This window comes from Arvicanthis niloticus, chromosome 9 (assembly GCF_011762505.2).
Source record: "Arvicanthis niloticus isolate mArvNil1 chromosome 9, mArvNil1.pat.X, whole genome shotgun sequence".
Lineage (NCBI taxonomy): Eukaryota > Metazoa > Chordata > Mammalia > Rodentia > Muridae > Arvicanthis > Arvicanthis niloticus.
In genome coordinates this window covers 63804024-63822767 of record NC_047666.1, presented here as the reverse complement: position 1 = coordinate 63822767, position 18744 = coordinate 63804024, and the positions used below count along the sequence as shown (strand labels likewise).

General features: G+C 42.1%; 1 long non-coding RNA gene across 1 annotated transcript in view; it reads right to left on the bottom strand.

Moving 5' to 3' along the window:
• Nucleotides 1–15149: 15149 nt before the first annotated feature.
• Nucleotides 15150–18744, bottom strand: part of LOC143443536 (uncharacterized) — a 56796-nt gene continuing 53201 nt past the window's right edge. The window contains exon 4 of the long non-coding RNA XR_013112621.1: nt 15150–16458. This is a non-coding gene — a long non-coding RNA (uncharacterized LOC143443536). The remainder of the gene's footprint in view (nt 16459–18744) is intronic.

The following is an 18744-nucleotide window of genomic DNA, read 5'->3' as shown; positions in this document are numbered from 1 at the left end:
TCTGCCTAGTTTTCAGAGAAGGATTGTAGCAGTGTTTTTGGTGTGTGCAAATCTCACTCTGTAGCGTGATTATGAAAAATGAAACCAAAGCTTTCTCACTCTAAATCCTAGTCCCAGATCAATAGGCTGCGTAACCTCGAGAAGCCACTGAATTTTGCTCACCTCTAGTTGGACTTCTGGGAGCTGAAAGGGGATGGATGTTTTTCCCTGCTAGGAAGCTGAGAAACAGTTTTGCATAATCTTACAGGTTGGATTGCTTGGAGGGCCGAGAAGCAAGTGCTGGTGGGTCAGGTAGTCTGAAGGGAGCTGTTGTCAAGTTGGCTGCGGATCTATTTGCCTTTGCTTTAAATCTTCACCCACTAAAGGAGTGAAGTACTGTAAAGCATTTGGAATCTGCTAAGCTGGGAAATGAGATAACAGGGCAGGGCATACCATGGCTGGCCCTCAAGTGAGCAGCTGCTTTACAGAATATGCCGTGGGCCTCAACCTGGCAACAGGGCCCCTGGCTGAGCCCGGTACCCAACAAGGACTCTGTAAATACCAGGGAAGTGAGTGGACAAGTGACTGTCTCTAGTTTGGGTCGGTGCCACTGAGAGGGCATCCAGGGTGCACAGGAGGAGGGACCTGGGCAAGAAAGAGATTGCTGTTGCTGGCTGGTAGTATGATAGACAATTTGACATGCCCCCTGCTTGAATCCTGCAGAAAAGCTTCTGCTGTGGAATGCCTGCTCTGTTGGTAGGAGAAAGACACAGACCTAAGGAGGCAGCCAAAGGCCTGAGATGGGTGTAGCTTTCTCCGGGTTGTTTTAGAAGGAAATCAAAACTCCTCTTTCACAGGGAGCTGATAAAACAGAATTCTGCTTCCGCCTCCTCTCCTGCGATGTGCTTTGATTACACTTTATGTTTTCTTCTCGCTTGAAGTAGCAGTGTCTATTTCATTTTACAGTTAAAATTTAGCCAAGTGGGCATTGCTGGTTGCTGCAGACCTATGGACTTAGCACACTGAGGATCAGTTCGCTGGGATCGGAAAATAGCTCAGTTCTGTGACTGCACAACTCCCTGTGTATGTCACCCTCCATAGTCAGTCTCTCTCTCTGGATCTGCAGCCTCCAACACAGCCAGTTTTCTAGCATCACAGTTTTACGACTCGGAACCTACGGCATGAATGAAGTCGCACAGCCCGTAACTTTCTAAGTTCAGTTTCTGTATCTCAGCCCAGGTCTTTTGAGAGTGATCCAAGTTGTGCTTGTTGACTGTTGTTATCTGTTATCATCATTCGTCATCATTACTAGGGCTAAGGAACACTAGTCAGGTGACTTTTGCACTGGCTTGATGAAAGCTTCCTGCGTAGCTTCCACTGTGTGGGTGACTGTGACTGGAGCCATTACGTTTATGATGACAAATTCTCATGTCTCGCAACTGAATACAGAGAATAGGGACTTCAAAGACATACAATTAATACATACTGAATTCTACAAGAAGCTGCTAAACTGGTCACCAGAGAAGCTGTGATATTTTGGGTTCTTACCAGGAGGGCATGAGTGTCAGGTGTATGACAGCCTTATCAGGAAGGACTTGACATTGTCATTGTCGGTCCAGAAAATACTGAAGCCAGGTGTGGTAGTGCATACCTTTAATCCCAGCAGTCATGGGGCAGGGGATCTCTATGAGTCTGAGAGCAGACTGACCTACATAGTGATTTCCAGGACAGTCAAGGCTACATAGCCAAACCCTGTCTCAAACAAACAAATGGAAAATACTGAGCCACTGTAGCAGGGGAGTGGGGACAGTTTATTGTGTTTAATTGTGAATTTTCTTTAATTAATTAATAATGATGGTGGATGTCTTGTCATGTGCCTGCTTACTGGTCCACTTTACTTTGAGGAATCTGCCCCAGTTCTAAACTGATAGTTTTCTCATTACTGAAGTGTTGAATATTCTCTACAGAAGTCCTTGATTAGATTTTTTCACAAGTGGTTCCTTTTAATTTGTCTTGATTTTTTTTTTTTTTTTTTTTTTTGAGTAGAAGTCTACAGTGCTACAGGTCAAATTCCCAATATTTTATATTAGGGGGTTGTGCTTTCAGTAGTTATCTGAGAATTCAAAACAATTTCTCTTACGCTTTCTTTTAGAATTTTTGTCATTATAAATGTTGACCTTTGGGTCTGTGAAGCGCTTTGAGTTCACTGAGTTGCATTGAGCGTGAGGTATGGACCAGAATTAATCTCTTTGGGTATACAAATCCTATTGTCTCAGAATTGTTTACTAAAAATACCATTCTCTTACAATTGAATTGCATTGGTGCCTTGGCCAAAAATCTGTGGGCCATATTTGTGTAGGAGTGTTCCTAAACTTCCATCCCGTTTCATTGATCTATTTCTGAGTGTTCCCATAAATATCTGTGTTGGTTACTATAGCTCTATAATAAGTCTGAGGTAAGAGGGGTGAATTCTCCCACTCAGTTCTTCTTGCACACAGTGTTTTGTCTATTCTTATGGCATTATCATTCCATATAAATTTTAGAATTGGCTTCTCAGTTTCTATTTTTAAAAACAGCCTCCTGGCATTTTGACCAGGATTGACACCTTTACTTGGTGACTGTATCTCTTCATTTATTGAAGCCTTTGCTTTCTTTCCATCTGCATTTTGGAAAGTGCACATTCTGTATATGTGTGCTGGGCTCAGAGGTCGCACATACAGTTCAAAGCTATTGTAAATAATAGAATTTTTTCTTTAGATTTGTTTTCAGTTGTTGTTGGTGTGGATCTAGAACTGAAGTTGCTTTCTATGTTTTGCCCTCGTGTCCTGTCACCTTGAGAGTTCACTCAGCAGCTCAAAGACATTTTGTTTATATGTCTTATTATGAAACATTAGAATATAGCAAAACTGGGATTATTGTCTTTCTTTTAATTTGAATGGCCTTTGTTCCCCTTTCTTGCGTTACTGAACTAAGATTTCCAGTACATGTTAAATAGGACCGCTCAGACCAGACATTCTCGCCATGTCTGATAGGAGAGAGGAAGTGTTCTGTCTTTCACCATTAAGTGTAATATGACCCACAGGGTTTGCATGGATGCCTTTTATCAGTGGGATGATTTCCTTTTCATTCTCAATGTGTTGAGAGTTTATATCACCGATGGATATTTAACTTTGTCAAATGCTCTTTGGCATCAGTAGACAGTGTGCCTTGTGGGTTTTCCCCTTTCATTTTAACATGATGGATTTTACTGACTGCTCTGGAATATTGCATTCTTGGAATAAGCCCCACTTTGTCAGGTTAATTTTTCATGTCATGCTTTTGTTCTTTTTTTTAAACTGCCTTTTGGCTGCTCTATGCTCCATGACCTATCTAGAACACTGGCTCAAACACGTCCCTTATCTTCATGGGTGTCAGTTCCTTTGGTTAGGCACATGGTCCTCTGAGCTCACTAGCAGAGTGAGGAGGCAGTGTGCAGTCCACAAGGCTAAACTTCTTGCCATGTACAAGGATATTTGAAATAAAGAATCAGAAGGATTTGACTTACACAATTCCCATTCACTCCTGGTAGATCCCCCCGCCACCCCCCCCCCGAATTTCCCAAGAGTACAATAATAGGTTCTAAGTAAATAAGTTATATCCATTCTATTGTTCATTCAACAGATACTTACTGAGAATGCATTATTATAAGGTATTCTGTTCAACCCTGGGGGTGCTATGGTAAATAAAAATATAGTATCTACCTTCATGAAACTTATATATTGGTAGAAGAACCAAATGCTAATCAATACATAGATGTCGACAGGGAGCACTGGCAATCTCTTTATAGTATTATTTCTGTATGTCAAAGTCCTAAGTAAAAGACATAAAAGTCATAGTGGCTATGCAGAGGACTCATTAGGTAAAGTTCTTGCCTTGAGAACACAAGGGCCTAAGTCTGATTCCAAAAAGCTACATTTGTAAAGGCAAAGTATGATAATATGTAGAGGTAACCTCAGTGCTGAGGAAGCAGAGATAGACAGATCTTTGGGGCTTGCTGGCTGGCCAGCAGAGCCAGAGAGAGAGAGAGAGAGAGAGAGAGAGAGAGAGAGAGAGAGAGAGAGAGGAATGATATGATACTGGAGAAATGACTGATACCTGAGGCTATCCGGAATCCTTTAGCTGACACACACAGATGCTTCAACAGTAAACACACCACCTACATATACTAGAAGAACATGTATGCACATAATATACATACACCTTTACACACAAATATATACTCATACCTATACACACAAATACAGACAACGCATTTCCCCTCACATGGACACTTTTACACAAACACACATGCACACACAAACACACACAGAAGTACACACACACACACACAGAAGAATCATGTCATGTTATAATTTCATATAAACCCTCATAACATCTTATACACATGCAGACTGCACATGATAGTGGGATTTTACATTTCTGTCTGACTTGATGATAAACTAAGGGACAAATGATGGCTCTGTGACTACATGGGGCAGTCTCTACGTGACTTGTCATCCAAAATTGACAATATGCTCGAGGGATGAAAGGTCCAGAAGCTGAAAGAAAACCAGGGGTGGCCTAGGAAAGAGGATGGAGACCTTTTCACGGTGGCTACTCTCTGGAAACTTCATTTCTTACCCCTATCACTGGCACCCCAAGTTGCTAAGTGACAGAGATGTGGAAGGGCAGTGGGAGGCAGAAAGTATGTTGAAAATGTAACTTGAGGAAAGAGAATTGATGACACGCTTCTGGAACCCAACACAAAATAGATGCTGAGCTAAGTCACCTACAGTGACCCGCCCAGCTTCCAAAGAGGCACTAGCTGTGTTAAGCACTGGGACTCAGAAGCATTCCCTCTTCCGAGGTCTCCTCAAAAAAGTGAGCAAATCAAGACTCCATGGGAGACTCTGCTTGTGACTCTTAGAGTGGGCATTAGCTGAGCTCTGCCTCTCAGAAAGGCCTGTGTAGCTTTGTTCTTCATTGACAAAGGTTGAGATCTCCTTATGGGGACAAGGACATGGAATCACAAATGTGGCACAGTGTTTGGACGCTGAGGAAGATGGAAGGATGCTGGAAATGACAGCCTTCTTCAGTCTACAGCTGGAAAGCTCAAACTGCACACATTCCATTGGCAGAACGATTACTATAACCAATTCTGGCTGAGTCCTTATTCTGTGTCAGGAACTATTTTACATACACACATCAGAGGATGTGGTCCTCTCTTCAGTGAATTTGATGTATTAGTTCTACTTTATAAATATAAAACCTAAGGAGGTGGATGAACACCAACATAGATCTGAGTTTACAAAGCCAGCACTCTAAATCTCAGGGACTTAATTTCAGATGCAGACAGTTAACTACAGAATAAGCCATTTTATGGTGGAGAAGGCCCTTAGTTTCTTCTGTCCATAGTCCTCGCATAAAGAAGTCCTCAATTGGTAGCATCAGCTCTTTGCCATCTCTATCGACCTGATAGCTGCAACATTAAAAAAAGCGTGTGGCTGTCTTAGAAAGGAAAAGTCCTGACGTTTCTAAAAACTACCCATGCTGAAAAGGTTGACCACTGACCCCGATTAACAGTCTTTCCCTTCTCTCACTTACTCTACTGCCCTGGGCAGTGTGCCAGAGTCTATAAAGCAGCCTCATTCCCAAATCCTTTATAATTCTCTTCTGCCATTGTTAGCCTTCTGGGTATTACCTAGTGCCCATAAAGCATATTAAATTAATTTCTTCAGCCTCACATGACATTTATATTTGAGAGGTAACTCTGTGATCAGGCAGTGAGGTTCTGATAAAAAAAAAAATGCTAACTTTGAATCAAGGGAAGAGCTAGGTGTTAACTTCTTTTGGTCACACCACACACTGCACATGCTCATTAAGTCATATGACTGGAACTGCTTATGGTCAACAGGGCTGCAAACTAACTCCCCGTGCTGTTTAGTTTTGTCAACTTAAACTGGAGACACCTGAGAAGAAGGGACTTCAATTGAGGAATTACATCTATTCGTCTGCAAGGCGTTTTCTTAATCAATAGTAATAAATGTGGGAGGGGCCCAGCCCACCTGAGCAAGTGGCCCTGGATTCTGCTGAGCCAGCCATTCAGCAGCATTTTATCGTGGCTCCTGATTGCTTGAGTCCCTTCTCCGATTTCCTTCAGTGGCTGACTGTGATCAGGGTACGTAAGCCAAACAAACTCTTTCTTCCACAAGTTGCTTTTGGTCATGGTGTCTATCCCAGAAATAGAACACAAACTATAATACTACTCCTTGTAGGATCTAAAAGAAGACGTGTCAAGAGGGGATACGCTTGGAGATGTTCACTCCTCATGCCCACGGCTATATTTCTACCGACCTCTGGCAGGTTCTTGACACCAGCCTTCTACCAAGCACAAGGGAAACAGAAGAGAAGTCAGTAGCACTGCGTCCGCCGTCAACTGTGCCATGGAACTTTTGTGTTTTGCTTCATACACCTGCCACCTTGACTCTATTTCAGAGATTGTGGTGGTATCATATGAATGCCCCTATAGGCCCAAATATTTAAATGTTCACTGCTCAGTAGTTGGAACTGTTTGGGAAGGATTAGGAGGCGTGACCTTGTTTGAGGAGGTATGTCAGGGAGGGTGGACTTTGAGGTTTCAAAGAACCAATATTATTCCCAGTTTAGCGGTTCTCTCTGTTTTGTACTTGTGAACCAAAATGAAGCTCTCAGCTGCTGCTTCAGTGCCATTTCTGACTGCTGCCATGCTTCCCACCATAATGGTCATGGACTCACCCTTTGAAACTGTAAGTTCCCAACAACATCTTTATCCATACGTTGTCTTGGCTGTGTGTGTATTTTGTCCCAGCAAAAGAAAAGTTAGTAAGACAGAGAGTATACTGTTTGGTTTTTTTTCCTTTTGAATTTTTCCCATGAGGCTGTTCAGAAGAAAGAGCTTGAGAGGCCTGCATGTGAATACCACCACAGAGTGTAGACATGGCTATGGGAATTCCCATTCCTCAGTTTTTCCTACATTTCAATGTACTTTTACTTGTGCTGTGTACACAACCATCCACCAAGCCTTTACTGAATGCCCACCATGTATCAGGTCCATTGTATAGCCAAGCCATCTTTTCGGGGACATAGCCACACTACAAATGAAAACAAGAATTTTACCCTCGTGAGCTGTATGGTGGGGGTTATCTCATCAGTAACCACTGGGGGGAAAATCAGCAGTCCCTTTTTATGAACAAGATGAAGAACTCATTGTTGACAGATATTTGTTATCCTGCCCAAGTGTACAGGGATGGAGAGTAGCAGAGCCCAGAGCATGTAGGCCCCCTGAGTCCTCGCTCACCATTGTCTCTACAGTACGGCCATTTTGCCCCATTTTGCTTTGAAACTGCACAGTGATGACTTAGGTAGAAGCATGACCTCATCTGAGTCATCGCCACCCTTTCTTGATCCTCCAGCTCAATCACTGTAGAGAAATCACATGTCAAGCAGGTTCTGCCTGCTCTTAAGTCATCCATGGATTCCAATGAGCCACAGATCTGACTGTCCTGAAGTCCTGTTATGTCTCAAATTTGCATCCCTGAGTTGAAGGTTTAACACCTCAATCTTCCTTCGTCCTCATTGCACATGAAACAGTGCATCTTTTGTGGTCCCTAACAGCAGTTTGCCAAATGCACCATCCTTAGAACCATGAGCACATTTCTAAATTGAATTCTTAACTCTTTGGTTTCACTCCACGAGCAACAGAGGGATTTGTCATCATCTGTTCCTTAGCTTAGTTTCTCTTCTATCATTAAAAGGACTGCTTTACCTATGAGCAAAAACCTATTGCCTAAAACAATCTCTAAGAAGCAATGGTGGGGAACAGGTTGCAAGTTCATGGCCTGTGTGTGTGTGGGGGGGGGGGATGGGCTTCATGGTGTGTAGTTAGAACAAGGTTTTGGCAAGCATCAGTTCACTAAAACAGTTCTTGAAGAAAGAAAATGGAAGAAGAAGTGTTAGGTGAAGTTTTATCATAATGGAACGGGTTTGGGATTTGAGTAAACACTAGAGTCCATCACAGCTCAGCTGTTTAACCACTATCTTGGGCCAGTCATTTAAAACACTCCGAACATTCATCAACTTCACCTATTAAATGGCGTACTAATACCTCGAAAGGTTTTTTGTTGAAGAAAATGGTGGAGTGTTTGTATACGGGACTTTTGAGCTGCAGAGTGCCGTGCGTATGTTAGTTATTACAGTTATGCTTACTATCATACTGTGCTAGAGAACAAGGGCTTTGCAGACACTGCTCTGTTACACACTAACCTACAAATGATTCTGTCATAGTTTGTGTACAGGCTATGTTTGTCTTCCACCTCCAGAGTGCTGAAGTTGGTCTCCCAGCCCTAATGTGAGAACTGACACCTGGCCCTTTTTTTTTTTCTCTCCATACAGGGAGGTATTAAAAGTCTCCTAGATATCTCCAAGACAACACAGATTGTTTTGTTTCCCCCATATCCCTAATACTGATAACAGTGTTGTTTTGACAGCAGGCAACCAAATATATGTGTGTGTGGGGGTGGGTGGGAAGATGAAGTATGAGAATGAAATTAGGATAAGGAAAATATACTTTATTTCAAATGGAGTAGAGGTGCTGTGGTCATCCTGACTAATAAGGAAGGCCAGGCCCCATAGGACAGAGAACCTGTGGCAGCTTGGACCCTAAGTTCTTTCAATATCTATGCCTCTAGATTCCAAAAGAAACACTTCTCTACTTTCTAGAGAAAATTTACATAATTTGAAAAATATTTGACTCCTTTTTTTTTTTTTTTTTTTTTTTTTGGCTTGGTCTTTGGGTTTCCATTGCTGTGCTCAGTTGTGGGGATAAAACACATTTCTTTGGAAATGTAGTAGTGGCCTTTGATTTTAGGGGAATGTCTGATCACTTCAAGATAGATTTTTGCACAAAGAACTCACTGGCTTCCCTAGCCATGCCATGCCATTAAATATCGCTGACAGTCAGACTCCTCATCGAGACCATGTGGCTTTCTCATTCCCTCTTGAAATTGTCAACATGACATAATTAACTAAGCTGTTAGCTAAATAAATCATTGGATCTCAGGGAGAATTTTTACTGAGACGTCAGTGCCCCCGCATGGCATTGCATGAAGGACTGTCAACACCATGGGATAGATGTATGGCAAAGGATTCTGTCTGGGAGACAGCTCTCTCTCCTCCCTCAGCATCAAAAATGGCTGTCAGGCTAGAGAACAGATGCCAAGGAGTGTATGTGAGAAAACCACTAATTCTTTGGAGTTGTTCAATCCCACATGGTTCACAGAGTCTAACATGGTTCTGCAAACAGAGGTTGGGAGGCCAGGAATGGAGGACTCAGAGCACCGTTGGTCTCCAACAACAGTAGCATGAAAGACATTATTAGTAGATACGTGGACTCAGAGATGGGGCAGAGTTACTAACCTGCAAGAGAATCTTAACTTTTTCCTCACTCTGGTGTGTGTGTGTGTGTGTGTATGTGTGTGTGTGTGTGTCACAGTGTCAGCATTTCACTCATAGTTTTTAAGAGATGTTACTGATTTTTAAAAATTTTTCATTCGTATGTTCGTTTCCTCTGCATGTATTTATGTCTACCATACATGCTTGGTGTGTGAAGAGACCAGATAAAGGCACTGGATCCCCCGGAAGTGGAGTTAGGGATGATTGTGAGTTGCTCTATGGATACTGGGAACTGAAACCAAGTCCTCTGGAAGAATAGAACATGCTCTGCATCGCTGAGCCAGCAGCTCTCCAGGCCCTGCTCTTCTTTTTTTTTTAAGAATACATTTGTAACTTCTCTGCACAGATCAGGACCTGCTCCCTTGTTGGTCTCTCTGGTCCATGACTGGATGAATCTATAGTAAATACACGTGTGATGTGTATTCTAGCAGAATAAAGATAAAGACTGATGGAGGCTGTGGGGGAAAAAGCAAGGAATGCCACATGTGAGTTTTATCAGATTATAAAACTGAAACTAAACATTAAGCTCGGGGCGGTCAGCCTGCCCAGGAATCCAAAGTTGCCTCTCCACCACGGGAAGTGACCTGCTGCTCCCACACTCAGTTCAATTAGAAGTGTGGCTAAGGGCCAGAAACTTGAAAAGAGAGATTATAGATTCATTAATTAAGGTCATGTTTACACCTCAGTTGTCAACTGTAATGATTTGTTTAACCCAAGGTCTCCTTAGTTTATTATGATTGTTACTGCTTGGCTCGGGTCTCATGGCAATGAATGATGTAGCCATATATGAACCTTTACATTCTGACAAGAAACATGGGCTCAGTCTGCCGCTATATTTTTAACACAAAGAAACTTTCCATTAAACATTGCTTTATTCTTCAGTCTTTTTTTCCAGAGGTATAAGCCACTTCCAACCAGTGGACATGCTCCAATTGTCATTTTTTACTGACAAGTTATTCACATGAAGGCTATTGACAATGGCCACCTCTCTCTCTCTCTCTCTCTCTCTCTCTCTCTCTCTCTCTCTCTCTCACACACACACACACACACACACACACACACAGAGAGAGAGAGAGAGAGAGAGAGAGAGAGAGAGAGAGAGAGAGAGAGACTTGTTTGACCTGTTTTCTGGTTTTTCAAGTTTGTGGAACCAGCAGCTCTAGCGACAAGATATAAGGACTCCAGTTTCAGCACAGGAAGGAGATCAGTTTAAGGCAGAACAAAGACATAGCGTTGGGTTCAGAAAGCACCTTGGGCAGTGATTTTCTTCTGAGTTGCTTTCTCTAGTTACTTGGGAAGACAACCATGGCCTTGGGGTCTTCTGCTTGGAGGCTGTCTTAGTTAGAGTTTCATTGCTGTGAAGAGACATCATTATCAAGGCAACCCTTATTAGGGCAAACATTAACTTACAGTTTTAGAGGTTCAGTCCATTGTCATCATGGAGGGAGCATGACAGCATGCAGGCAATCATGGTGCTAGAGAAGGAGCTGAGAGTTCTACAACTTCATCTGAATGAGGGCAGCTATGAGCACCCCTCTTCAGCAAAGAGTAGAACTTGAGCATTGGGAACCCTCAAAACCTGTCCCCACAGCGATGCCTTTTCCTCAACAAGGCCACACCTTTTCCAAATAGGCCACACCTCTTCCAACTAAGCCATACCTCCTAATAGTAGCATTTCCCACGGGCCAAGTGTATTCAAACCACCACAGAGGCCATCATATCTCCTTATCTTATGATGTGAATGTAAAGTTTGAGAGGTCCTCATTGATCATGAGGTCAGAGTATATATTGGTGAGTCTCCTAAGGTCATGGTAAGAACTGGGGGCATGGGACATTCTATTCTTAGAACTTGGATCCCTCCAGAAGGAGACCTCGGGAAGCCAGATCTTTTGTTTTTATTTTCAACAAATTAAAATGTGATGGTTTGCCTCCTCAGAGCTTTTTTCTTTTCAATAAAAGGGAGGCACCCTTGATTTAGGTTGTCATGCTTAGATTTCAATCAGAACTTTCTTCAGAGGCATAAACCAGGCTCCAGTGGTGTTTCATTGTGGATCACAGGATCACATGGAATCACATAGAACCTCTAGTGTGTGTCAAAGGATTCAGGAGGGATGGCAGTGAGTCAAGAGTTTGTGTTCAGGAATGTGAAGGACCACACTTGTGACAAGTGTGTTTGTTACTTGTATGGACCCTGGTTCTATACAAAGAACCTTCACTCAATTTTGGAGTCTCATAGGCATGGGGAGCACCTTATACTTGCATCAAGCTTATAATCACTTGGTTTTTCTAACAAATTCTAGGTTGTCCTCAACAACGATCTTCCTGAGGCTCCATAGGCATTATAAGGACTGTGTCTGACATGAACTGCTATGTGTCTTTGACATTCTCAACACTTTTAAAACTCTTATGGACCTGGATTATCTGAATAACTTGTCTGGTTTGGGATCCCAGTAAGCATGTATTTGGATCCCTTGGACAATGGATTGGAGCTGTATCCTCAGATGGGTTTCTGCTGCCTACAAAATCAAAGCAGAGTAATTAAGGCCCCTTCTCAGAAATACATGAGAGCAATTTCAGTTTTTTCTTCTTTGGAATGGATACTATAATATGATCCAGACTCCTGGACCAACTAAAACTTCTATGACTGAGAGGCACAAATTTCATACAGATTATTTTTTATAAGCATCAGAGATGACAAGTGAGCACACAGGATCTTGCATGGGGTCCATGATTTATGGAGGGATGGAAGTGTGACAGAAGAGCCTCTTCCATCATGATGGAGCAGTGGCATTAAGGAACTAAGTGTCTCCTCATTTAAACGTGCAATCCACAGGGAGATACAGGATTTACTCAGCATTTGACAGACTTTGAAGTTGGACTACTGTCCCTCTATGGGGAAAGCACGTTAATTTTCATGATTTATTTTTATTTAGTAGAGAAAGCTACATTCTAGATCTTAATGTCTAGATATTTTTTCAAATGAGCAGAAACCCCAAATGGACAAGATAAATAGGATCCCTTGAGAAGACGACATCCTCAACCTTCTTTTTCACGAAAATTCTTTTTTTTCATTTCTTAATTTGGGAGATATGGATGTGAGCTGTTTATGCATAGGCTTGTGTGTTAGAACATTTAGTTTCCCAGTAGATACTGCTGTTTTAGAAGGCTGCGAAACATTTCAGACTATGCCCTAGTTAGTAGAAATAGGTCTCTGGGAAATAAGCCTTAAAAGTGACATATACTCTGGATTCTGCTCTGAGCTGCTTCAGTTTTGATCCACAGAGATGTGAATATGTTGAGCTGAGCTGCTCTAGCCATGATGAACTGATAAACTTCCAAGCCTGTGAGCTAAAAGGAAATCCTCCCCTCTTAAGTTATTTCTGGCAGAAATTCTGTTCCAGCTATGGGAAAGTAGCCAATGAACTGGTCCATGTGCACGTACTAAAGAGGGATTTGTCAGAATCACCTTTGTAGTGTTAAAAACTGTGCTTCATTCTGGGGTGTGATGTCGCTAATGACCCAGTATTTGAATAAGGAAATGAACTTCCCAGACCTGCAATTTGACCTTTTCTCTCACTTAATGGTTCCTATAGCAAAAATGTCCATTTCATGACTTGGTCATGAAACCACTGCTGGGCAAATACTGTTGTAGTCTTAGAAACCCAGCAGTGAATACAGTCCATACCACAGCGTGACCATTCAGCCAGTGATGGGCCACATGCACGACGATGTCCTACAAGATTATATTTCCTAATGACACTGTAGCCATCTTAGTTTGTTTACATACACTAGGTTTGCACGACGACACAATTGCCCAAGGATACATTTCTCAGAGCCCACCCTCATGACACATGGCTATACTGGATCCTACTAAAACAGCCATGAGTCTATTAAAAAAAACATGACTTGAATCTTAATTTTAGACTTTTTTTTTTTTAACTCCATTTATTGTGGTAAAATCACTATTTTAATCAGTTTATGTATGAAGTTTAGTGGGATTTAGCACGTTCACATGATTAGACCTCTATCAGCAAGTACCCCTTCTCAGAACTTTTTCTATCTCCAAAACTGAAATTCCCCACCTGTTAAATAATACCTAGCCACTCCACTCACCCCAATATATCTCTACAGTAGTTTCTCTCCTTGTGAGTTTTCCTGCTCTTGGTCCATCACAAAGTGGAATCATATAGACCTTGTGTTTTACTTTGTAAAATGTTCAAAATTCATCCATGTTGTAGAATGTGTTAGAACATTTTTTAAACACTAAATGAACATATTGCTTTATAATTATATGTGTGCATAGTATCTACCTTCCTCGGATTCTGTTGACTCATCTGTAGAAGACAGATTGTGTTGCTTTTAATTTATCACCTCTGTGGCTAATTTTGTTACAAACACACAATACGTTCATGTGTGACCTGTTTGAAACCCTGACTTCAATTCTTCTGGCATGCATGCAGAAATGGAATTGCTGGGTGAGTTTAGGATAGTTTTGCTTTAAAGATTTCGATGAGCTACTGTACTTTTTAAAACAGTGATTGTACCATTTTACATTCCTGACAGCAGTGCACTAGGCTTCCAATTTCTCTAGATTATAGAGTGAAGGCACTCACCCATGATAAACTTTCTCAGCATTTCCATCTCTCAAATTTCTCAGATTCTTCTTTTCTTCAACACACTAGAGAATTTATGGCATATACGCTGTATTTTACTTGTGGTACAGTATAATATGGATTTCCATATGCCAACCAAGAATATAAGAATAGAGTTTGGCTGTTAAGACTTGCATACTGAGTCTTGACAAGAGAGGCCAAGTGAACCTATGTCTCCTTCATCTGTAACCCTCCAAGTTATTTCTCTGTATATTACCCAGATGCATTTAATGCAAATAAGGAAGGCAAGCCAGCCCTCCTCTGAATCTGCTTTGGAATAGGACCCCTTGGGGTATCTAGAAATCTGTGTGTAGTTATAGGTGAGCAGATAATTTTGGTCAACTGGGACAAGACACAGAGAGAAGTGACTTGTCAAAGGCGTTACATGGTTTTCAGGCTAAGCCTAACTGATGCATGGGATGACAGAAAGCCTTCTGCTCATGGATACAAGAATGGCTCCAAAGACCCTTAGGGCTCCCTCCCTTATGTCCCATTCCAATTCCCAGCTTGTCAGTCAGTCATAACTTGTCCCGAGACTACTTCCATTTAGAGCACATCATAAGAATGTGAATTCAGCTGCTGTGTGTGTCCATCCTGTATGTTTACATTGGGAGGCTGTTTTCATGGGAAGATTCTTTTAACATGGTCATGGGAAGTCCTTGAACTTCACTGTGTACCCCAAGCCTGGAAACAGGAGTTCTACCCCACACTCTCCCATATCCTCACACATTCCATACTCTTTTAAACCAGTAGTCACTCAATCTCCCAAAGCCTTGAAAGGTTTTGATGAGCACAATTTTAAAAAAAAGGAAAAAAAAATGTATGGACAATAATCCTGACATTCATTTCCATGCTCCAGGCCATGGATTGGGAAATCATTACTGCTTGCATTGCTCTTTGTCCTAATGTGCCCAGCTCTCCAAATTATAGATTCTTGTACAGTACTACCCAGTACCAATTTCTCTATTATTCAAAGTTGTGGCTCTAAATAACAAAAGACAACCATTTTTTGCTTAAACAACGTGGTTTCATTTTAGGCAGACATCTTGAAGAGCAGCTATGTGGTTGTACAGAGCTTCATGCCAAGAGGCATGGAACACCAAGCTCTTCAGTCACCTTCTTGGCATTCTTGCATATGTGTGTGCATGTGTGTGTGTGTGCACGCATGTATGTATGTGCGTACATGGTGCAGGTGAATTTATACATGTGTACTTATGCATGTGTAGAGGACAACCTCTAGGGTTGTTGTTTAACCCACCATTGTCTTTTAAAGACCATGTGCAGATGGTGTTTGATTGTTTATTTGTTTGTTCTTTTACATGGGTTCTGGGGATGAAACAGAGACGAGAGCCACAGAGCACTGAAGTCTGGCTCATGGGACCAAATGGTCGATTAATGAAGGCATATTGAACATTCAGTTCTTAGTCCAAAGTTCTTTTCTAGAGACCGTTTGCCTGTGAACCAGAGGCTAAACTAGACCCATCCGTGCTATGAACATTACACAGTTTTTAATATGGAGTCCACCATGAGTGTTCGGCTACATCATGACTCTTCTCACAGCTAACTTCCTCAGATTCCCTTTTCAGAACACATGGGAAGGAGTTTCTCCTCCTGGCCCTAACGGAAGTATCTTCTCAGACTCAGACAACCTCAAAGCACCAATAACAGGCTCTTTATGTCCCTCTTCTTGGCCACAGAGCATCTCCCCTTCAGGTGTGGTGTGACAGACACACGCCCAGCTGCTTGCCAGAGTTTCCATTTCTGACCTTCCCATGCACTGCTAACCTCTTTCGTCTTCAGACAAACTTGTATGTAGGTGTTTGATGAAGTGGTGTGAACCATACTTGGTTTTATTCTGCAGTGCTCCAGAGAATTTTCCAGTTCTTCCTTCCTATAATACTTCCTCTACCCTGTCTTCAACCTCCACCATCTATATCCTACCAAGGCCTCTATATTGAAATTCTAAATTGAAATGTAAACTTTAGGTTCCTGCTCTCCTGATAAGTCAGGCCCATTCTGTAAAATCCCTGAGCTGATATAAGGAAGAAGCACTGAGGGAATGTTAACTCTCCTAGGCCACGAGGTGTTGCTTTGCAGGCAAGTGTGACCTGTTGTTATTTCTTAATTCACCAAGCCAAGCTCAGGGACAGACCCTGCTTTCCTTATTGGGCTTGGGTATTTTCTGTCAAGTCCAGTCTCACTTCTAAGGTTGTTGTAGATGCAACTGTGTGCTCTAACTTGGAAGGTTTCCCTTGGTTTCTGCATCGTGCAGCTCCTCTTGCAGCTCCTCTTGCTTTCCATTCTATCCTCGTTGGTGTTGCTGTCAAAATTAAGCATAGAAATGCACTAAGTTTTTGTATAAAATTTTTAAAAACATAGTCTATAAAGACATACAAATAGGAGATAGAGCCAAGCCTCTTCCTGACAGATTCATGGCTTCCTAGCTGGGGTTAGAGACAGAGAAACATCCAGGCTCCCCTGAACATGTTGGGTTGGAAATTGCTTCGTGTAGTTTTGAAGTTAGCATTCCCTGTCCCCAGATCTCAGGAGTACCATGAAGGAAAAGTTGGTTGAATATAAGATGTTTTTCTCTGTTTCTCCCCTTTCTTCTCTCTATTCACCCTGCTAAGAACACATGTTTTGCTATGCTTGCTTACTGGCTTCATGTTGCTTCCCCATGACAAGGTAGACAGATAGAAAGATAGATAGAATGATAGATAGATAGCTATACAGGATGTTTCATTTGGAATCCTAAAGATTTCTCATTAGCTAATTTTGGCTCCATTCCAGGTAGAATATCTTAAAGAAATTCTTTCTCTTTGTCTTCTGAAAAAAAAAGAAAAAAATTTGAATAATAGCTGAGACTTTAAAGAAGAAAATTATAACTTAGACTTATTATAAGTCAAGTTTCATAGATAGCAGAAAAAATGTAACTAGCAATTAGTGTTTCACCTTTCAGTAGATGACTTCTTTAAATGTGGGGACAAGGATTTCTTAGTGCTTAGCAAAACACTAAGCTCACAACATGTTCGTAAATGAATGGATGGATGTCTTCAAATTGTGTTTACTATCCTTCATTTCTCACCACCTTTTAATCTTGCTTTCTCTATAGTAGCCCAAGCTAGCCCAGAACAATCCAGTGCCATAGTGCAATAGACAAGCAATTAGTCCCTGCATTGCTCGAGTTGATAAGTGTCAAGAGCCTTATGTCCTGCTAGGTCTCTCGGGAGATTAAGGGGATTGAAATTTGTTCCCAAGAACTATATCTATATTAATTAGCTTGGTAAACTCTTTTTACTGGTCTTCTTAGGAAGCCACAATAGCCACCAACTGGGAAGTTTCCACAAAGGTACCCACTTTCCTGAAGTTATGGAAGCTACAAACTCAAGGTCAGGCTACCAACAGGGCCATTTTCTGATGAAGACATTCTTCCTTGCCTATGCCTTTCTTCTCTCTCTCTCTCTCTCTCTCTCTCTCTCTCTCTCTCTCTCTCTCTCTCTCAGGAGCCGACTTTAGTAGAAAGCGGCTAGATCAACTTTGCAGCCATCTGGAACCATATACCCTGACGAAAGACTTGGTTTTCAAAAGCCTATAACAGCTGAAGCACACTCTGATAAAAATATTGTTTATCCCACATAGCTTGTTTTGCTGTTCACTGCCCCCAGCTGCAAGGCGCACGTGCTATCCACGCCTGCAAGGCATTGCGGTGCACGTGCTGTCCACGCTATCCACGCCTGTAAGGCTTACGTCATATCAACACCTGCAAGGCATGTGGCAAAAACGTATAAATAGCTCAGAATTCCCTTCAATAAACAAGACTTGATCAGAATCTCTGTCTTGTCTCCATTCTTCGCGTCTCTTTCCCTTTATCCCCACTCTCTCTCTTGCTAGACCCTGACCCTCGGACCGGAGCGGCAGCTTGGGCCAAGACACAGTGGCTGCCAAGTGTGGAGCGGAGCAGGCCGCAACATTTTGGCCCACAAAGCCGGGCAGTACGGGCCGCGACATCTCTGTGTGTGTGTGTGTGTGTGTGTGTATGTATATGTGTGTGTTTGCATATCTGCAATGTATATTTGTACATGTGTGTGTAGGTACATGTGTGTACTCATGTGTACAGACTAAGGTGGTGCTGAATGTCTTTCTTTATCACCCTCTACCTTGTTTGTGAGACAGACTCACTAATTTTGGAGGTCACTGATTGGCTGGACCAGAGGCCTGCAAGCTCCAGGAATCTGCCAGTCTCTCTCCAGTGCTGAGGTTACAGCATGCCTTACCATGTCGGCTTTCACATGGGTTCTGAAGATCTCAACTTATGTCCTTATTCTTTTTCAGCAGTGCATATTATATATTCTTGGCCTTTCCCTTATGTGCATGGAGAGGGGAGAGAGGGTGTGGGGGATGGGAGGGGGAGACAGAAAAGGACAGAAGAGAGAGATGAGAGGAAAAGAGGGTAGAGAGGAAGGGGAGGGTAGAGAGGAGGGAAGGAGAGAAGAAATATGTAGGAGAGGAGAAAAACTGAGGTGGGGAGAGAGACAAATAAATTAGTTTTCTACTGTCTCCTCTTAGAAACACAGGATCAAGACATCATCCATGATTGCCTTTATCT